Source organism: Vidua chalybeata, chromosome 9 (genome assembly GCF_026979565.1).
Source record: "Vidua chalybeata isolate OUT-0048 chromosome 9, bVidCha1 merged haplotype, whole genome shotgun sequence".
Taxonomy (NCBI): Eukaryota; Metazoa; Chordata; class Aves; order Passeriformes; family Viduidae; genus Vidua; species Vidua chalybeata.
The window spans coordinates 17,815,085-17,837,920 of NC_071538.1; the positions used below are offsets into that span (position 1 = coordinate 17,815,085).

Below are 22,836 nucleotides of genomic sequence, written 5' to 3' on the forward strand. Positions count from 1 at the left end.
GATCTGCTCTTGCCTCACACAACTGAAATGGTGGTGGTGGGTCCTGGACTTCAGCTTGGACATTTCGGTGGGGTTTGGTGTCCTCCCCCCATTCCCATGACATTTAACCCCCACCAAGACTGAAAAGTAAAAGTTGTGTAATTTCAAAAGGAGGTAGTGCTACACAAGTTCTTTGGGATAGGTTTGCCATTTGCTCTGTTTCCATTTGCTTTCCAGTTATTTTAGGTTTGCCATTTGCTTTCCAGTGTCCATCCTGAATCCTTTAGTAGGCATTGCTATCATCCTGCAGAGAAACTGTTGTTTTGTCTCAGTTCTACAAAGTAAAAGTGAAAACATATTTACAAAACTAGCAATGTTATATGTTATGTGGTAAGAACTGTGTCTACAGAAAATTGAAATGTGATTTAAACACATATAAAAATGATTACTCATAAGCAGAAGTTGAAAAGAGGTTAGATGCACAAGCTGTTACAAAAAGACATATATCTCTACCATATCCTAAATCCCTGACAAACCTAACAAAAGCATTAATTAACCTTACACATGTATCAACAAACTTACCTATTAAAAATACTCAATTACAAAATAATAATTCCATTCATCCAACACCTAAAGATTCTTCAGCAATACAATACAAACAGGCAATAGGTAATAAATAATATAGAATATAGAGGCAAGGGCATAATGATAATATAGACTATATATAGTAGTCAATATAGTAAATTGAGATACTTCCTCTTAAAGAAAAGGGAAGCAGATTTAAAACCAAGCAGAGTCTGTTTTCTGATCGGGTTTTTGGCATACATTGGATTAGGTCCAAAGAAAGAAACTGAGGTGGGAGCACATGTGCCTTCATCAGACAAGCAACCTTCACATAACACCAAGGGTGGATAAAGGCTGCTTAATTTATTGATTGTAATATAGAATAATTAACAAGGCTGAACCTCTGGTTCAGAGTATTTCTTTGACTAAAATAAAGGGTTAACATAAAAAACCTAAACTAGTTAATTGTTTTAACAGTTTGCCTTATCAGTCAGCAGTTTTCTTTATAGTTGTAAAACAAAAAGCATTTTTTACATATTCTACTGAAAAAGAATCTGAGTGTGAGTTAACAGTGGCTGAGCATAGTTTTCATTTGTGCAATGCTTTTTATTCATCACCTGAGTTCTGTGGGTTGTGGTGAAATAATTTTTCCAGCAGAAGGGAAAGAATTACAGGAGAAATGTGAATGAGTGCAGAATAAGGCCAATTAAGATAAAGTAATTGGTCAAAGTCTGATTTCTTTGTTTTACTTACCATCCACTCAGAGCAGGGCTCATTGATCTTAGTGGGGTTACTTCCTTTACAGACTGCAGGACTGAGAGTGCAGGGCTTCCCTGAATCATCTGTAACAGTATAACCCCATAATTCTAACAAGGTGCGAAAGAGGCTTCCAACAAAGTAGGGGAGATATTTTAAAGTGGGACAAAAAATGTAGGTTGAATTGGGAATATGGAGATTTTCCATTGAATTCACAGGATTTGTACAAAGAAGTAGAATTTGATCCTTATTAATACAATACAAAGCCTTGGAATTTATTCATTGTTAAACTTCTGTGCTCTAGCCAATTCTTTTTTAAAGAGTCCCTTTTCCAATGGGAGTCACAGAGCCCTGTGTTAAGGTAAACATTAGCAACTCTGTCCACAGACAAACCTAAATAATACTCAAGAAACTAAATCCAAGACATTAGTGATAAAAATACTTAGCATGTATTTGTTTCCTGGGAGCCTACATGGAAATTGAATTCCGCTGAGCTGCACTCACACAGAACAGAATTCAATTAAAAAAAAATCCACCTGAATTCCATGCTGTGAAAAGCCCTTGCAAATTTATTTTAGGGACTTCGGGTATGGAGCCTGGGCACAGTTTTATTTTATTTTTTAATGGAATCAGTCTTAATGTCTAAGGTTATTCTTTACTTGCCTCTGCTGAACAGTTTTCACATATAAGCCAACGGAGGACAACTCGTTATTAAAGAAGTCAGCAGGTGTCCTGTGCTCTGAAACATATTAAATAAAGAACTCAACGGGATCATGTTGACTGTGAGCTCCACAAAGAAATTAAATAATGAAGACAGCAGCTCTTCAACTAAGCCAGGTTTTCATAAGTAAAAAAGTCTTGTCATAAGGTGGAAAGTTCTCCTAAATGTTTTTACTGGAATTTCTGTTCTGGAATTTTCTGAAAATGGGCAGTCTATAGATTTGAGACACTAAAGCTGTCTGACCAGAACCTTATGCAACAGAGAGAGATTGGAGTGGCAGGAACTGAATAGTCCAACTCTCCTCTTCTCTTCATACATCCATTGTTCAACAAAAAAGCCATTGCAAAATGGCCTTGTTATCATTCTCAAGTTCCTTGAAGTGTCTTACCCATGTCAATATTAATATGAAACTCTCCTGCAAAGTACAAAAAAAAAATAGGAAAGAGTCCATTGTATTTTTAGTTAATATTTTTTTCAATATATGAAGCCTTCGAGCCACAGAAACATTTAAAATACAGTCCCCTTTTTGATTTAAATGTATTTTCAGATAAGATAACTTTAGACCTTATTAGAAAGGTTAAGAACTAATATAAACACAGTTTTGAACTTCCCACTTATTCTGAGTTGTTGAGTAATTGCACCAGACAACTGTTTTTAGAGCGGTCTTTAATATAAGGAATCACAAAATTTATTGGGTGTTAATGTATTAAAAATTCTGTCATGCAGTAATTATTTGAAGAAAATTGACAATTAAGAAACCTAACTAAGTTTCTTTTTGAAGAAAAATTAAACTTAATTTAATTCTCTTTGGAAAAATAAAAGTTGACTTCAGTAGAAGCAGGTCTGGGCAACTCAGAGTTGATTGGAAAATAAATTATCCTAAGTGCATCCAGACTCACCGAGCATCTTTAAGAAACAGAGTGTTCATAATGAACCAAAGTCTTCTGACAGCTTAATATGACTTTAAAATAACTAATATGAAAAAATATTGCAAAACTTTTGTGGACCAGGTGTTTTCCCTTTTTATCAATACAATATATTCCTATAATGGCCATCCCATGCTCTGTCATTAAAATGTAAGTTTTCCTTTCAGGTGCTTTGTCTCAGACATATGGAATTCTCATCTGCAGTTTTTACCTCCAGCCTCCCAAGTTAATCACTCAGGGCTTCTTGAAGAACAGTTTGCTGCAAACACAATTCCACAATCTGGGCCTCAGTGAGTTAGTATGAATTTATCAAAACAATTAAAAACTTCTTCAAAACTCCCCACTAATTTCAATACAAGATGACACATTTCCCTATATTTGTGATTTCTAAGTTAATATTGTTGTTGGGAAAAGCTATTTGTAGGACTGTGGATATGGTCTTGGTTCAGCAGAAGTTTGCTGACCAAGACCTGTGTGTTTGCAGAAGAGGCGCCTCAGCTTATATTAAGTTATGGGTGAAAAGTATGAAGTTCTGATGGCCTGATGCTATTCATTCCTACCAATTATTTATTCCATATCCATACTCATTTTTTCAGGAAGGAAACAAACAATTCTCAAATACTAATTCTTCCCTAGACACAAAGCTGAATTAATTAAGGTGTTTGCCAATCTCTTGCTGTCAGTCTCATGCCTTGTGTGTGGGTAATTATGTGTTTAACAGAAAAAATGCCCAGAAAGTTCAGAGGAAACCACATTTGTCCAGTTAGTTGCACTTCAGCCTCAATGTATGATGAAAAATATTTTCCCTACCACTTTTTTCATTCCAGTTGCCATTGCCAGATCCCCCAGAAAAAAAAAAAAAAAATCCACAGCGATCCTTATTCTTCCTTAAATGATATGTGCACGGGAGCTCTGCCTGGGTCGGGAGTTCTCCCGGCGCTCCATTACTGCAGGAACCCCTGTAAGGGGCCATGTGCTGGAGCTGCCAGGGGCACTGCTGGCCCCCAGAGCTGAGCCTGGAGCAGCAGCCAGGCTGGGCACTCGCAGAGCCCAGTGCTGCAGTGCCACAGCTGACACCGTACAGGAGTGGGGGAGCTTTCCTTTGGACATCCCTTGAGTGAAGCGCAGATGGCAATCCCCAAGTGCGTTGGAAGAGTGGGTGACCAAATAAATGGAATTAATTCAATCACTTTCAAGACATGTCATCCTTGTGTAGCATTTTGATCCCGTGCCTGAGTAAATGTATGATTAAATTTTTATTAAAAGGTAATGCTCCTGTTTTAATGATGGTTAATTATATATAATTAAAATGAAAGGATTAATAGTATTAAACATTTCATCAGAGGTAAAGATAAATATAAATACATATATTGTAGTATGATTTAATATGAGTGTATAATATTGAGCCTATATTATCTTCAATGCAGTATGTAAAATAGAAAATGAATAAAATAATACATGAAATAGAATTATATTCTGGGTGCTATGTAAAATAAATGCCTGGTTCATTACTTCTACCTTCATAAAATCCACTTGATTTTTGGAGTGCACTGTGCAAAGAATAGTTGAAGTAGTTTTAAAAATTCTTATAAAACGTCCCTATTAAATAGATGCATACAGTTCCTTGCTATGTCACCTTTTCCTGTGAAAAGTTAATTACAGTGGTAAATGACCTACATTTTTGACCACAGACTCATAGATTACAATTTGGAAATACCTCATTTCTAGCTAACATTAAATCCATACATCTTTAGAGGCCTAGCTTCTGATTTTCAGAATCTTTGCAACAGACCTTAAATATTCATACACAGGGTAATGTTCCTGCCTTGCTTATATCTGACAGATCTAATCTCATTTTGACTCCTTTTAAAAACTTCAGTATTTAGTGTTACAACAGCACAACTTGATCTCTACCCATAGGTACACCTTGTTTTGAACAATAATATTCATTCCAGTTGTGATTTCTTCCATTAGATACAGTGACTCTGTATCTCCCAATGTAAAATGCTGTGAATGCACAGAAACTCTGTTCTGTAAAATGCTGTGCCGTAACATATTGTAATAAGCTGAGAAATGCGTTAGCTTTTTAGATAATTCCTTTAAACTGCATAGCTTTAAATCACAGAGACGTTTTGGATTCTGCAAACTACAAGGAACTAGTATTTTTCTAACAAGATCTTAAGGCCCTCAATAATTTTAAGGATTTTTTATAAACCTCAGTATGCATTTTTTAGCTAGATTTTGGGATTGTTTCATTGTAACTCCAGTACAACTCAATTGGTTTATTTTATAATTGAAAGCAAGGAAATAGTAACAAAAATACATAATATATGGTACTCGTGTTTATAATAGAAACATCCATAAAGAAAGAAACATGTTCTAAGTCTTCTCATTACCCCAAAGGGAATTGCATCTTTAATCACACAAAGCACAACAGCTTTCTAATTTTGTTTAAAGTGTTTCAGTACTTACAAAAACCAGATCAGGTTATTGTAAATCTAGAGCAAATTAGAATCATTGGCCTCTGCTCAGCTGTATTCAAGAATACTATGTAAATCATAAATTTAATGGCATACTGCGACACACATCTGTTTCTATTTTGTAGAAGTTAATAATCTAACTTCAGAGTATTTAAACATTACTTTCATTAACTGGAAAATTGTGAAAAATGGAGACTGCTGTAAGTCATGTGTTGCAGCATTATGCTCAGGGAGATATAAAAACTGCAAGTCTATACAGTAAAGCCTAAGTTTGTAAGAGATGTGCCATTGTCTGTTTCGTGACCTTGCAGCTCTTCTGTTTACCAGGGAAATCTTAAACAAACAGAGCTGCATTGCTGAGTAGAATCTGCACCTGCACATAGTAGATTCCAGTTTGTATTTTTAGTAGCAAATGCCTTTCACAACAAGGAATAGTTGGTGCCTGAATTCCTTAAACTTATATAGATAATGACCTTATGGCTTTTCCTATAGTTAGCATTCTAAATCCAGGTAAATAACCTGCAGATCAATATACATATTGCAACTGATTTTATTTTTGACATTAGAACTGATAAAAATGCTGTGCTGAATAAGTCAATTCCCAGTACATACTTATTTTTATAAAACTTACTTTTTGGTCTAGTGTCTACTCTGTCATATAAGTTGCTTCATAATAAAGTTCTTATTGAAAATGTTACTAATTTATTAATATCTTACTCTATATCACAAATGAGGCATCAGGAACAATTTATGTAATTTGAAAAGAAGCAATTTTGTGTGATTTGTTGGAGAGACGCATCAATATTTTCAACATTTTTTTTTTGTTGTAAAGACAGTAGCTTTTAAAAATTATGTCACAAATGTAATTTCTAACAGATTTTTTTTCTTCAAATAATCTCTTTTTTAAAAGACACACAATCTTTGGGAAGTCAGATGCCACTTATGTGCTGTTTCTCTTGTGCTAAAATTACCTGTGGTAGTAGATACTTTGTATTAGAGCTTAGGGTACATAAAGCTGAATGGGATTTATGTAAATAACTGTATGAATATGTATCCCACCTTTTACCAGTGCTAATTTCAATGAACTGTGTTTGAGAGGGAATTATATTAATATATACAACTGATAGGAAATTTGCACATTAATTTTACTGTCAACAAAAATTCTGATGAAAGCAAATTAAACTGACGTAGCCATATAGAGAAGCAACAGGAAAAGAAAACCAAAAGGCAAAACATGGTGCAATGCAAATTTGTGGTTTATTCTTCAGTAATATTCAGTGCTTGCATATGCAGCAAATTCTGCCATTCCTGTGTAAATCCATACAGGGTTATCACTTTGCTTTCCAAGCATGTCATAAAAATTTAAGCATCTTAATGATATATTAAATTTATTACTATGATTTACCAGATGTAATACAAAAAGATGATATTTTGGTGCTGAGTAGTCAACAAACAGCAGCCAGTGATCACAGTGAGGTGAAGAATAGCATCTTAAATAATTATTGAATACATTTTATTATTTATAATTAGCAGTAGTACTAAGCAGTCAATCGATGTTCCTCAAAACAGGAGCATGGTGCTAATGTCATTCCTTGACTGCAGTGTTTTTAGGAAGGCGTAGCCATACCTTCAATCAGATTCAAGTCTATTTGTCAAAAACATTGAGGTCTGTCAAAAGTAAATGATCATTTAATTAAAGAAAAAAAAGGTGGAATATCTTTGATCCCTATACTTAGTGATATTAATTCGCTGTGCTGCAGGTGTTTGTAATATATAACAAATCATTACCGAAGCAGAGGCTTTTATAGGCGGTTTCGGTGAAGGAAAATGACTGTTCTTTACAGCTGCCAGAGTTACACCTGGCAGTGTAACACAAGCAAAACAAAATGTGAACTAGAAGATGTAAGCCTGGAAACAAATCTGGGTCTCCCTCTCCATGCTCTGCTCGTGCCAGCTGAGATGGATTGCAAAGCAGTGCTGCTGTACAGAGTTGATGGGGAGGGGTGGGAGACTGAATTTGCTGCTGTGTCTAGGCTCTCTGACCAGTGATCCATGATGCATCTCTGGTATCTGCTCCAGAGGGAGCCAATCACATAACCTTCACCATTTCAATGGCAATCAGTAACAAGAGGAATATAATCTTATATAAAAATATAAGGTACCAAGTCCTTGTGTTAAACCACATAACAAAATCAAAGCAAGTATAACCAATCAACTGAGGTTAAAGCACTTCCAGACTGGCATGAGGAACTGATGAGTAGTTACCAATTGAAAATTAAAAATTAAACATTTGGTCTAACAGAATAACACATATTGAGACATGGGGAAAACAGCAAAAGGAAACTGAAATATGCAAGTTTGGAAGCAAATGCCCCATCTTTTGGTAAGGGAAACTTGAAAGATGCAATCATGAGGTGAGGAAGTCCCAGTGGGGGACTTCCCAGCGGGGGAAAGTCCCAGTTCTTTTCTGTTCATGATTGATTGTGAGCAACCTGTCCTTTCCTGTTCATAACCTATTACCCTATCTCTCAACTTGATTATTATGACTATGGACCAGGTTTTCATGTAGGCAATATATAGAATTTCTGCAACTTGACTCCTAAAGAGAAACATGGAAAGAATTTAAGCCATTAAGTTTAAAGATTACTCGGCTTAAATGCTGCCTACCTGGGGAAGATGTCTATGCTCAACAGGCACTTCCATGTTTTTCATATCAAATTTTCCTGCAGCTGTAATACTCATTGTGCCAAATACTGCTTCAGTCAAGATAAACCACACTAAGGAGCTCTGCACCTATATTATTGCTAAGGTTCTATGTAAAACAAAGCTGAGCAGTTAAAGGTGACAGTCAAACTCTAAGAGCATCTGACACCCATGAATGCAGTTAGTCTGCCACTAAACCCAGCAGCAGTCATCCCTTTCTTTTAAAAGTGTAGCTTTATTCTACAACTAGCAGTTAGAGACTTGTCCAGTGTATGAAACAGGGTCAGTTCTCTCCAGTGCTTGAAGGGTTTCAAGTGCACATTTCTCACCAGCTAAACAAATCTCTGACTGGTGATAGAAATATTCTCCACTTCTCCTATTGAAGTCTTGCACCAGACAGAAGATGATTCATGATTCACTGTACTAGAAAGTGAGAGCACCAGAGGGAACATGACTCTTTGTAGCTTAATGATTTGGGCAATCAACCGAAATGGGGAGACCTCAGTTCTGGTCGGTGGTCCAAGAATTTGATGTACTTTTTCCCATAACTTCTCAAGAATGTAAATTTAACCTTACCCCCAATGTAGGCATCTAAATCTTTATGGGTTTGTAAAGCTGTTCACATCTCCATCAAGAATATGGAATTTAACAGTGCATATTAAGTGAGGTGTTTGGGTAAGAAGAGAAAAGCCTTCATGGATTCATATTTGCAAGTGCAATAGTTTGCCTTTGAATTCTTTGTTTATCTTTTTTGCATTACCTTTCATTTTGTGATACAGAAGCAACAGAAGAGTGGCCAGAAACCTAGGTAATATGATACTTAAAAGCACAGTGTAATAAATATAAGTTCTAGATAGGAGTCCAGATGCAGTTGGAATTTGATAAAGCAAATTATTGCCATTCTTTTATATTGAGCAGGAGGGTTGCAAGAGGTAAGAAGAGATGATGAGAATATGCTGAGACCACCACACGTGCCAGTCTGAGTCATGGGGTACTTCTCTGACTGCAAATTACAGAGATTTAGTAAAGTTGTAGCAAATTGCATAATATAGTTGTGTAAGGGGGAGGAGGAGAAGGAGCTCCCTGCCTGTCAGGCAAAATTGTATTTTTTTTAAACAGAAAAATCTATGTAATTTCTTAGCATTCTCTTGGGCTTCTCTCCTTAGAAAAAACTAAAACATTCTTTTTCTGTCCAAATGCAGAACACGTGCCTATACAGATATAGCAGTTGGAGAAAAGGGAAGCTAGAATGTGCAAACCTATTTGGAGAATTGGGATCTCATGACATATCTCTTTCTCCAAGACCTCAGCACTGCAGTTCCTTTCCTGGTATGACCATTTAAGCTTCAGTGCTGAGCTTTTCATACGAAAACAGGGAATTGTACTCATTTCTTTTTTAAGTGTGTCCTGCTACGTTACTCCCAACAGCTCAGCCTTGAAAACTCTTTGGCCTTTGTAAATGCCTGCAGCATTAAACTGTAAACTTTTCTCCACCAACATACATCCAAAATACCTGAATTCCAAAGGAATGTGTTTTTTCAGTAACACTGAGCTCCACTGCTCCCCCAAATTTACTTCAAAGAGTGGAGCGGTAACTGCAAATACGGCATTAAAAGCTGCGCCTAAATTCACCAACAAAAATCATATTGATCTCTTCTAATTTATTAATGTGAGACAAAAATTCTGTTCCAGAATACAAGTTAATATGGCATACACATGCTTTTGTTTCATAGCTGCATTTTCTCTGAACAAGGTTGCTTCTAATATTACTTAATTAAACAAAATTAAATTAATTTCTAAGAAACAAGAGAAAACAGCTTTGTTGAATAAAATGATCTTCATTTTCTTGAAGCTATTTAAATTAAAAACATGCGTCTCTACAGTTGGAAAAAAACCATCCATGGTTAAAATGTTTGAAGCCCATCAATCTCTTTAACCACACAGCTAATGTGTTCCTTCTGTTTTCTTTGAATGAAATCACCATGAGTGGTTAGATGTTGATTTAACATAAAGCAAGTGGAAATGGGTGTTTCCTTAGTCATGTGTAGAATTTATTTTTAAAAACAATTAGCAAGTGTTATGAATAAGTCAATGATTTTGTCATTTCTTAAATAATGATATAGATTACGAGTCATTAAAATTGATTACTGAAGTAAACTATGCAAAATGCAAATTCATATTACATTTACTTGTTAGAAACAGCTGCAGAATTCTCTTATTTTATTGATGGGTTTCATTTTTTTTTTTCCCCAAGTGACACTAAAATCAATTACTTAGTTTAAAAGACCGGTAATTGTCAAGATATATTTCCAAACTTTTAAGGCAATATATTGAATATTTCCTATTATGGGTTGTATCATTCACAGTTTATTTATATAAATTTGCCTGCAAAATTAATTGGGGATTTTCCTGAATAAAACAAGCAAAATTTTCTCTTTTTTGTTTTATGTTGAAATGGTAAAATCATTTAATGGTTTGTTACTTTTCCATGGGAAAAAAAATGAATTCTTTACATTATAGCAATTAAACTGTGTCTTTATATCAGTGCACCAATTTTAGCTGATAATAATGCATACCTATATTTACTACCTCTTCTGTCAGTCTTTGCCAGCATTACATCTAATTACAGGTTCATTGATACGTTATTCACAGGAGTACAGACAGATAAGAGGAAATGTCAGTCGCTAGTATTTAAAGTTCAGTCATAAAACTCCAGTAATAAAAAAATAGGCTGCATAAAATCTGTGTAAACCATTACTCATGGGGGAATTGACACTTAGGGCAATACAAAATATTATTTATCAAGGTACTGAAACATTTTAAATTAACCTTTTTAAGAATAGGCAGATATAAAATACAATTCTATGACCAAGGAAAAAAAAAAAAAAAAAAAAGCTAGAGCAGCCTAGAAGATCATATTACAGACATCATAATTTGGCCAATTTTTGCCACGAGTTAAATCATCTTTCTCAGATGCATCTCTTTCAAGTACACAGCTGACAGTTCAGTCTTTTCCAGTTGTTACTGTCCTATATGTGGTCCCTGGAAATGCTAATTGATAAACAATTGTTGTGATTATTTTAAAAATTGCTATGGATTTGCTTTTAGTTTTTCAAGGACATCATCCAGCAAATTAATGAAAGTAACTGGAGAGCAATACACACAGAATATACACCTTAACATGAAATATTACAAATTTAACATTAGTTAGAGTGGGGATAAAATATCACAAAATATTTTGATAACAATGTAGCATTTCCTTTCGTGTTTTCAAGGTAGAAACTTGCACTGTTGCAGCAAAGCGAGATTTTAAGGAAAATCTACTTGTCTCTACTTCTCTGTATGGAATAAGATTCATGTTTCATAGGGATATGTCAAAAAGTAAATAGTAGGAAGTCATGATGGTGGAAATTTGATTTGTTATAATTCCTTCTTACATATTAATATTCAAATCTGGCAATAATTGTGGCTGAGTAAAAACTAAAGGATCAGATTACATATGCTGTGAGTACATGTGAGTACAATTTTTCTTTTAAAGAAACTTACGTTGATTCATGTGAAGTAGAATTAATCATTTGAATAATAGCATTATACTTGCCAAAACAATATACACCTCTGCCAGGTATTCTTATATCTTAATGCAGTTTTAATGAGAATTAATGGAAACATGTTTTCGAAACAAATGCTAAAAGGCTCTGCATTTTTAGCAATTGTTTAAAACTCAGTTTTACAGCCTGCCATTGTAAAAGAGTTGTAAAACTCCATCTCTGCATGTAGAAAGAAATATGATTCCAGAAGTTTTTGATGAAAAGAGGGAAAATGAACTTCAGTCCTACATTTGAATCCACATAGGTGAATTCACTTTGACTTCTGCAAATATTAGCACAAAGCCTAGTTCTGCAGTTCTTTTCAATCTTTTTGTAGGCAGAAAAAAAAATTAGAGAACCCAACAGAGTTTTTTTTGTTGCAAACAGAAGAACTTCTCTCTCTCATGTCCTCTCAAAGGAAAAGCATCAACCCTAGATAATTCTTGTATTATCGACAGTTTTCTGGCTAAATCCTGTTCTCATCAACTAAGCAAAAGTCTGTTAACTCAGGGGTATGACTGCTTATCTGCAATTACATGAAAGAAAGAAAAGAAAGAAAGAGAGAGAAAGAGAGAAAGAAAGAGAAAGGAGGACTTGTTAATGATAAAACTTTGGTAAAATCATAGCAAGTCAATATATATATCTCCATTTCTATGACCCTCTTTTTAAACATATTTCCATATGTTTAAAAATATGTTTCAATAGATGTTTCAATAGATGCATCCAGTCCTTTCAATGAAAATCAGCTTCTAATACAATATATTTAAATGCCTCTATAATTTGATTCCACTAGAAATGCATAAGGGGTTATTTAGGGTTTTTAAAGGTGTTTATAAGGATAGCAAGAAAGGGCAATTGGCTATATTAGGATTACACCAAGAACTTAATAGACACTCTGCCCTTTTGCTATGTGTTGCTCTCACAGAAACCCATACTTTTAACTATATATAGTAGGTACAAAACTGTTACACAGACAAATGTCCTTCTGTTCTGTTTGAGCCATTTTGCCAGTTGAAATCAGCCTCAGGAAGGTGCACTGCTCTCTATGGCAGAACTCCTGCTTTGGTCCTTAAAAGCTTGAGATTGTTCTTCTACTCCTCAGTCCCCTGAGCAGACACCCTGAACTGAAGAAGGTCAGCATGGCTATGACATGTCCATATTTCAGTGACTTCTATATATTCACCCTCAAGACTGTTGCTAGCATTCTTGAAAGTTTAATGTGGTTTTGAAGAGCCCTGGACCAGCTCTATGGTTCTCACTACTCCATATTGCAAGGTCTTCAAGGCCCAGTCTCCTTTTTTCACGTCATGTTTTTCTCAATACATGCTACAATTTCTGAACACTAACTGCACAGGTATGCAGAGACATCAAAATGATTAAGTAAAAAACCATTACCATTAACGAAGGTAATGATGCTGATTCTCCGGTGTGGCATAGGAGTTATACTCTGGATTGTCAATGTGCTTTGGACCTAAAACAGTTGATCAAGCCCCAAGTGGTCCGGCCTAGTACATGCGATTTCGTGAGTAGAGGCAGTTGAGAGGATTTCATTTCAGTGCTGCAGCGAGGGAGGGGATGGCTAAAATCCCCAAACAAAGGGAGGGGGCAGTTATCAGGTCAAGTCTGAGCTGCTTCGACCGCGGTTGTCTCTCCCTCTGGTCAGCGCAGCCCCGGGCGGGCGCGGAGCGTGGGACGCACGCACGGCCCTCGCCCCCCGCTGGCACCGGCCCCGCCGCGCTCCCCGCTGGCACCGGCCCTCGCTAATGCCCAGCTGCCTCTCCCTGACCTTGAGAGCTGGGAACTGCCCATGTTGCACATCCTGGAAGGTCAGAGCGGATTCTCAGTGTTTTGCTTCCATACAGACGAGAAACACAAACCCTACAATACCAGACCTGGTTTCTAAGAGCAGATTTTTGGGAGAACGCAACAACGCTACTAGACTGGGTTTTGTATCTGAGCACAGCAGTGAGTCAACTGAGTATCCTTTAAATCGTTTCCAAGTGCTGTTTACCCTGCCCTAACATGTTTTCCCTAACGCATCGCTGTGCCTCGGCGCGCCGTCCCTGCCGGGCAGAAGCCGGGCCATGTCAGTGCGAAGGAAAAAAGGAAAGGACCAGCGCAGCCGTGAAGGCGCTGGGGTGCCGGGACCCCCACGTCTTCCCGCCCTGCCTGCCCTCTCTCGCTGCTCGCCCAGCCGGTGAACGATTTTGTAGGTGATGCCGGGGAAGGGGAGGCGGGGGACAGGCGCTGCGGTGCGGAGAGCCGGCCCGGCGCGGCGAGCCCAGCCGGCCGGGCAGCTCCGCTCGGGTTCTCGCACCAGGCGGGGTGCGCGGCATCGCTGCGCGGTCGGGTACGGGCACGAAGGTGCGGCGGGGACGCCTCCGGCCGGCCGGCCTGCGCGCCTGCAGCCGCCGGGGAGGCAGAGGGAGGGGGTGGCGGCAGGCCCGAGGCCCCAGGCCCGGCCAGCGCCGGGGCCCGAGGCGCCGGGCAGGGGCGCCCAGCGGCTCCGCGGCGGCGGGCGAGCGGCTCCGCGGCGGTGCGCGCCCCTCGGCATCCGCGGCAGTGGCGCGGGCAGCGCCAGCGCGCAGCCGGTCTGCGCGGCCTCTGGTGCCGAGCGGCCGCTATTTAGCCTTCAACCCCCCCCATCCCCCCCTTCAAATGAATGAAGGGCGGGGGGGACTGAAAAAAGACAGGAAGGGGGAGAATTTTGTCCTTCGCCGACGCCGCTCTACGTGATAATATGTTTATATGATTAGCTGAGCCCAGGGGTGGGAGCGCAGGGAGAAGGGGTGGAGATTGGAGGGGGAGGAGGCTGGAGGTGACTCCAGTTCAGAGCCGGCGGAGAGTCCGTGTCAGGACTTGGCGCTCCCCAGCCGCAGACGGAGCGGTGCACGAGCACGGAGAGGCTGCCATACATTCATTGGGATTTTTTTTTTTTTTTTTTTTTTTTTTTTTTTTTTTTGGTGTGTATGTATTGCGTTTTTCCCATTACCGCGCGCGTTACTTGCTCGGCGCTCGATCTCCAGTCGTTGGCGGGGCAGCAGCACAGGGAGGAAGAGGAGAAAATCTGAGGAGGGACCGGCCCCGCACTCCGCCAGAGGCCAGAATGTCATCCCGGGAGATGTGAATCCGGTCAGTGCGAGAGACAGAGCCACGGAGGAGGGGGTCCATTGTAACATTCGAGTTGTTCCCCGCTGCCCCAGCTGCTGGCATCGTCTCCTGATCGCTTTACAGAAGGGACTCCCGAGGCTGGGCACACACACTGCACTGCGCCCGTCCTCCTCTCCATTTCGGCTTTTTTTTTTTTAGATTTTTTTTTTTTTTTTTTTACTGAATTTATTTCTTGTGTGCGTGCGTGCGGGAGCCTGGCTGCATCGCGCGTTTGCTGCGGAGCGGAGTGTGGGGAACTGCAGGAAAATGTTGACTTAGACCCAGAAAACCCTCCCGGCCGGCTGCGTGGAGAAGAAGCCGCCCCTGCTCTGCGCTGCCCCAGCCCTCCGAGCCGCAGCGCCGGCTGCCGCCCGCTCCCGCCCCAGCCCGCCGCCCGCCCGCTCCCGCGCCGCCGCCGGGGCCCCGGGACTAACTCTGCCGCGATCTCCCGCAGCCCCGCGCTCGGCGGGCTGACCCGGACCGCCGGTCCCGCCGGGGACACAGACCCCGGCCCGCCTTCGGCTCCCAGACATAGGTAAGCGGAGCCCCGCGCTGCAGCCTCGCCGCGCGTTCCTGCCGGCGCCTGCTCCCTGACTCCTGGATGTTCCCCTGCCGAGCCGCCGGCAGGGATGCACTTACTTTAGGGTCTGCCTCGCCTGCCGCTGCCGCGGGGCCGCGGCCGTGCGGAGCGATGTGCCCCTCGCGGAGCCCGCGGCTCTGGGCGCGGGCGGCGCGGCGGCGCCGCTGCTCCGCACGGCCGCGCTCCGCCCGCGCGGAACGGCCGCGCTCCGCCGCCGCCCCCCCGCGCCCTGCGGAGGGACCTGCGGCAGCCGCGGCCGTCCCGCCGCCCCGCCCGCCGCCGCTGGCCGCCCCGCCGCGGGGGCTGCGGGCCGGGGTCCGCCCGCCGAGCAGGCCCGGTGCTCCGCGGCGCGCCCCGCGCAGCGCGCAAAGTTGCCTCCGTTCGCTAAATAATTACCTGTTGCGGGTTTATTTGTGTAACTCTGCCGAGCGCGCGGCTCCCAGCCCGTGCGGGGTGGGGGGTGGCTGTGGGAAGAGGAATAAATTACCCTTTGTCGTCTGTGGGGTGAGAACAACTTTTTTTAAATTTTTTTTTTTCTTTTTATTTCTATTTATTTTCACATGTAGAAATCTGGGGCCATCTGGAGACAGAAAACAGTGTGTCATGAGGCACCGTTGCTGTGTCTGGCTCTAAAAATAACATCTTGTTGTTAGTCTGCGCCGGCCCTGCTGGGATTTGAGCGCGGTTTGTCAGAAAGTAAAGAGCTCTGCTGGTGCTCAGGTGTGTTTTCTTTGCCCAGAAATGCCCCTGTGCGCGACGGAAGGAATCCTGCGGAACAAATGTTCTGCTGTTTGGCTTCCTCAGACGCCCCGGCTCCCTCCTTTTGTTGCTTGCCACGAAAAGAGGTGCCATTTCGCATCATTCTGCAGAAATTGTTTGAATTAATGCAAGTGTGAATTCTTACCGTTTGAAGGAGGGTATTAGCATATCAAAGGTTCCTTAGCTCCGGCTCAATTGAGAAAACTTCAGCTTGTCTTCCATTTGCTTCCAAGAAGAGGCCCAAAGGGCAGTGGGAATTGTAAAGGGGTAAAATGGGGAGGTGGATTTGGGTTATGTTTCTGAACTTTTGCTGTTTTGCAATTATGCGAGTGAAAAACAAGGTCCCTCCGCTGCAGAGCCCTTGCAAGCGCTCGGACAATTACGCTCTATTGATTAATGGTTTGTTCCGAGCAAAAAAAGTGACCTTTTATGACAGGCACTGTGGCGTGGTTTCTGATTCCTCCTTTCTGGGAGGGGGATTTTTAGAAAGTGCTTTCTCCCGCGCTCTTGCTCTGGGTATGGCCTACACGTTACTGCGTTACTGCATGGAGGGATGAATGGGGAAGACCTTCTAATTACTTCAGAAAACAAATGAAATCTTGTAATAAAAGACTTCTTGGTTCCAGGCCTTTGAAACAAATATGCTTCCTTCCTTAATGGGTGGGTAGGCTGGAATAATAGATATTTTTATGGAGAGTTTTAAAAGAAGTTTTGATCACCACCGGCCATATGTTTCCATTTCCTTTTCAATCTAGAAAAAGTGAAAATGAGTAATTCTTGTAATCTCATTTAATCAGTGATACTGTGTTTGCAAAGATAACCTAATTTGTGGTTAGTATTACTGTATAATAAATAATTCTCAACCAGCTATGGCAGTAGTGCTGTTTTGGTGGCTGTGTAGAACATGTACCTCATTTCAAGTTGTTTTACGAGACTACACTATTCATATTTTTTTGTTCTTTTGTTACTATTTTCTTGAGTTTGAAAGGGGATGTGGCCTGGCCTACCCTTTTATTACCTTTGCAAATCAATATTCATAATCCAGCAACCCAAAAGCCAAGCAAAATCCAGTTATCCATCAATAAGTTGGGACCTTTTCCAGGGACCAGATGTTTCTTGGGAACTGTATTCTGGTTTATATCTCTGGCAAAAAAGAACTTCCTGAATTTTCCTTGTCTATTGCTTCTTTCCAAACCTTTTACTTGAGTGATACAGATACTAAAACAGGAATTTTGTGTTTTTAAAAAGTTGGTTTAAGTCATTGATATGTGGTATTTGGTCTGTTGTTGGGTGGGTTTGTTTGTTTTATTTTTTTTTTCTTCTGATTCACCATTTGGGGGGTGTTTCTTTTACTGCCATGAAAGTGATGCGCCTTTAGGCTTTCAGGCTTCAATTTCCTTTCATGTAATGCAGGAACTGAGTATATATGGTATGTCTTGGTGAAAAACACTGCAGCTGATCAAGTAATTTATATAGATTTCTGTTATTCTTAGATGGACACGGCTATTTGGGCATTTTGTAAATAGATGTATTTAGTGGCCCTAAAATTAGATAATTACTTTCAGGTAATTTCCAGGAGTTTATTTACCTAATGTCTTCAGCTGTCTGAAGTAGTATCTTTTGGTGGTGTAAAAGGAACATATTGATGTAATTGCCATTATCACACTTAAGTTGCTGTTAACTAGTCTGCTTTGAATGCAGAGGGCTGTAAAGAAAGCACATTATCCTTTCAGCTATTAGGGATAATCTAAAAATTGTCTTGGAAATGTTGCACTTTGGTTTATGTGACAGCAACCCCAAATTCGACAAATCTGTAAAGGTAAAAAGTAGTAAAAAGAAGATTTTCAGATTCAGATGACAAAATTGGACCACTTAGAGAAAAATTAATGTGCTCCAGAAGCACTTCAGCTGCCATTTTCAATCACTGTGGGTTACTATGTGTTGGCAACAGTAAAAAAGCAGAGACGTTCAGATAGCTCAGGGAGCTGGTAGTTGGGGGAATCGGGATGTTAAATCATGTGGGGTAGAACAAACCAATTACTTCAGGTTTTGACTTGAGAATTTCCAGTAAACATTTTTTTTTCTGGCTTTTGGCTCCCCGGCTCATTAATAGACCAACATCAAAGCAAGCAACCAAACTTCCAAATGTTATAAAAACTAATGTAAAGATACAGATCTCACATGTAGTCTTGCAAGTCTTAATTTAAAACAAGCAGTTGGAGTTTTTATTGCTGCAATTTTCACAATCAGCAGAGACATTAACACCAGGCTTCTGGGTGTTTCCCTTCTTAAAATGAGCAAGAGGAAAGCTTTAAAAAAACCAAAGTGTGCTTAGTTAGTTCTTATTTGATCACTTCAGAAGCTTTCTCAATGTTTTATTTATCTCTTACCACTTTGAATGTGTAAGATCAGGAAAGGGGGTTACTCAGGATTCCTAGTCTCTAGTAAGGAAGCACCTTATTAAAGTTTAAATAAGCAAGGTAGTATAGTCTTAGGAGTTTGTAGTCTTTATGGTTAATAGTATGTAATAATATGGTTGATTTTATTCTGGAATGTGATACGTAGACATGACATTTTGATGAACAGATATTTTTAAAATGAGAATAGTTGTGATGAAGAAAATTTCCTACAGTTTTGAATTACAGCTTTATTTAAAAGGCCATAATTTGCACTTAAAGGTTTTGGAGAGAGAAATCTCTAGTTAGACAAAATATTTATCAAAGTTTTGTTTGAAATACATTTCTAATAGTGTGTCATAAATTAATGTAAATCATAATAGCCATACAGTAGAAAGCATCGTTTAACATCTAGAGAGCACAGAAACACAATCATAAGTTTTTAGTGAAATTTGGACTAAAAGTTTATGTATTTCCAAGCCCTTGCTCATCCACTGTCCACCCAAAATGTTGATATACCTGTAAGAAAATGCTGTTACCTTGTACTATGGCTCCTGTTGGATTCTGCCATACCTCATATTAATGACAGATAACCTACCAGTAACACTTTATATCAAAAAATGCTCTGTGATTCCTCTGCATTTCCACTACAGAATATTTGTGGAGGATTGATTATACAGGAACTGTGAGTAGCAAATAGTGATTTTTACCTAGTCAGCTGCAAGTGAAGAAGTTAAACTACGTGTTGTGTATAGTGGAAGTCATACCCACGCACAGGTAAACAAGCAGTCAGCTATGAACCAAGGCAGTTCAGAGCACAGGCTAGTGAAATTTGTAGTCAGTCATGTTACCTGGAGATGTCATGCTAAACAGACTCTTTCAAAGCATTTTTTAGGATTGATGTTTGTGATGTACAAAAGTGATTTGAAATTGTGAGAAATTCACTTCCATAAGTATTTATGTTCAGCTTTTAAACTTAAAAGCTGTCTATTATTTCTAAAAACACCCTCTGTTTGAAACAGGTAAAAAAAAATTAACCATCATGGTTGTAATTGGATGTCAAGAAAACTGGAAAAAACAACAACCTATTTTAAGGCCATTCTCAATACTGTTAACAATCGTGTTTAATATTTAAGTAGCTTTCGAAGATGGCTGCATTTTTTTTCCAACAGTTTTTAAAATAAAAGTGGCAGGTGGCTCTGGAATATTGGTAACTTGTGATTTAATTTGAATATATACCTGGTGTAGAAAATACTTGTAGTCTTTATTTAGCAAATGTGATTCCTTTTAACATTCTTCATTTAGAAAGTGAAAGATGACAGGCTTAAAGTCCTCTTCAGTAGATCATTTTCTAGGAGTTCATGTTTCTTTCGGCCTGTAATATATGAGATGTGTTTCTACAGCATGGACTGGGAAGATTGTGTCACTTAATATCAGCAATTTAGTTATAGAAATACACTTGCTTAGTGAGTGCTACGATCTGACAGCATTCTCTAGATGCAAACTGATAGTTAACTAGAAATTGATTCCAAAAGGAGGAAGGAAAAAAAAAGTCTTCAAATTCAGACTCATAGCATCTCCAAGTAATGGATTGTTATATTAAATGGAGCATTTTATGGGTTTTAGAAGAATATGTAATATGTGTATGTCATGAATTCTTTCTTTCTGATTTTCATGAGGTATTCTAATGATTCAACCAACTCTAGCTTGCCATTTACCCAAATTATTTAGAAATGCAGGATAGTAAAAAGCATTGCAGCCTGACTGAAGCAAGCACAAGACCTGCAGGTAGAGTGCAGTGTCTGGCAAAATGCTGTTGATTGTTACTCTGGCACAAAGCAAGCTTAAATACAGTTTGCTTAATTACAACAAATTTTTTTTTTATGAGTAAGATACTCCATGTTTGGGGAATGTTTTGTGTGTTGTCTGCTAAGTAAAATCCCATCACGCGTGTATACGTTTGTTCAATTATCACAGCAGCTAAGAGGAGGGAAAAAATCAATTTACCCTGAAAAGCACCAGAAATAAGATTACCTTGGCTAGTAGGAACTTGCCAGCACTGTCTAAATTGCTTAATATTATCAAATGTTGCCATTTTTCATGTTCAGTAAGAAGGATATTGACTATTCTACATGTCCAGGTCTGCTATTTGTCTATTTCTTTATAAGGTATAAGCATGTCTTATTTTTATTCCTACAATAGCAGTTACAGATAAATCGGAGGCTCTAACAATAACTTTATAAAATAGATGGAATAATACCGTTCACTGGAGAAATAGTGTTTACTTGAGATAAGTGATAACAACTAGTTTTTTCACTTGTTGTTCTCTTAACAGACAAATGTAAATACCTTAGCAGACATTTCAGAGTGAAAGGCGAGAGATAAAATGTAATTACTTTTCAGGGTGGCTCTGACGATGCCCATGTTCTTGTCTGTAATACAAAAAAAAAATCTTTGCTCATCACCTCAGAATATGAAGGCCATTGTTACTTCTCAATATAAAAATATTTTCTGATTTCTGATGTTGACCTTAGTATTCATCTTTAGCTCTTCTGTGTAAGCTGGAATCCTTATAGCCATGAATTTTAGTTGCTGTTATCCAACGGAGCATTTAATAGAGCACCTAATGGACTCTGCTCCTGTATTTTTCTTGAATGCATAGCATCTTGCTTCATTCAGTCACCAAAACTAACTTTGCTACAAGGACAGGCAACGCGACAAGTTAGAATCAATGGACCATTTGTAGGTCACAAAGTCAGTTTACTGGAATTTCAGAGGAAACTGGTTGAAAAGAGAGGACAAATGTCACTTTGAATAGAGATGTTTAAATCAGACTTCTGCCTTAGGGTAAAATTTAGGTCTGTTGTAGCCTAGATGTAATGTCTCCCTCTACAGAGCACAGCATTAATCATGGCTTGACAAGTGATCATGGGCTGAGAGAAATAGGGCCTGTCTTAGTCTTGTGGTTATTTTTTTTTTTTCCTAATCTTAATCTCTTAGGAGCACATTATAAACACTAACATTTACACAAAAAGATTTAACTATCAATGTCTGTGTTTCAGTAGTGAGGGTAGCTAGCTTCGGAGAAAATCTAGTTAGAGTTAATAAGAAGCTACTTGTGTTTCTTACGTAGATTCAGTATTAGGAATATTTTCCTTTTAACGTAGTGCAGGGCTTTTTTGTCTTAAGAGATTTATTTTATGCCATTTCCTCATACAAATATAGTAGAGTCTCGGTCTGCCTGTTTTGTTCCTTGGTGTACTAAATAACTCTAAATCTTTTTTCTTTACAGTTGTTTTACAATGTGTTTATCACCCAAGAAAGATACTTCCTTCTGCAAAACAGGCAATATAGGGAAAAGGGGGAGCAGTTTTTCTAAAATGTAACACAGATGAGTGTTTTTTTTACTATGTTTATATGTTCATGATGTGTTACTTTATTGCAATGGGCTACAAAACTGGAATGAAATACCGTGAATGAAGAGTGCTATTTAAGATCCCGAGTTCTGATACTATGCAAATTGTGTTTAATACTTAAATAAAGGATGTCTTGATTCATAGATAGATGTGGGAGTGTTTATACATTTTATGGTAAAGATGGGAATTTTCCCATTTCTTGGGCTTTTTTGCTGCTTCCTGTGGTGGGGACAGTGTGGGAGCAGCCGAGCGCTGGGTGAGCCCCAGGGCTAGAGAGGTGCAGCTCCTTCATGGTTACATTTGTGTCGGCAACTGCTGGAAAAATAGATAGTATCAGTGAAGTAGCAGCGAAACGATTTATCACTGGAGAATGATGCTTTAAAAATTAGAGTACTTCTGTTTACCCAGTTGACTATGGATGTGATAAAATCCCCAGTCTCTCCTTTAGGTTGGGCTGCTGCTTTCCTTTGTGCCCTCTGTTGGTATTTTCCCATCAGTCGACACCTCACACCGATTACTGCACTGAATCCAGATGACAGAATAATAACGCCGATTACTGTAAAAGTTGTTTCTGGCAGCTGGGGAGGGGATGACCGACCTTGTTGCTGACTATCAGACTTGCTCTGCTGTTGATGGGCTGGGGTGTGCATAGAGAGAGAGCCTTACTGTGAAATCAGTGCTGCAGTGGTGGAGAGCGATCACATGCCAGAAGGAGACTTTAATTCACTTTTCTATGTATTCTCTGTAATTTTTTACAGCATTGCAGTCTACGCTGGGGTGAGCAGTGCTCAGAAACAATTCCCTCTCAGTAGGCAGCAT

At 39.4% G+C, this 22,836-nt stretch overlaps 1 protein-coding gene across 6 annotated transcripts in view; it reads left to right on the plus strand.

Moving 5' to 3' along the window:
- The first annotated feature begins 14,700 nt into the window (after nucleotides 1–14,700).
- ADGRL2 (adhesion G protein-coupled receptor L2) overlaps nucleotides 14,701–22,836 on the plus strand; it is a 156,006-nt gene continuing 147,870 nt past the window's right edge. For all 6 annotated transcript variants that reach the window (XM_053950215.1, XM_053950217.1, XM_053950219.1 and 3 more), the window contains exon 1: nucleotides 14,701–15,401. The gene's annotated coding sequence lies outside the window, so the exon portion shown is untranslated. The remainder of the gene's footprint in view (nucleotides 15,402–22,836) is intronic.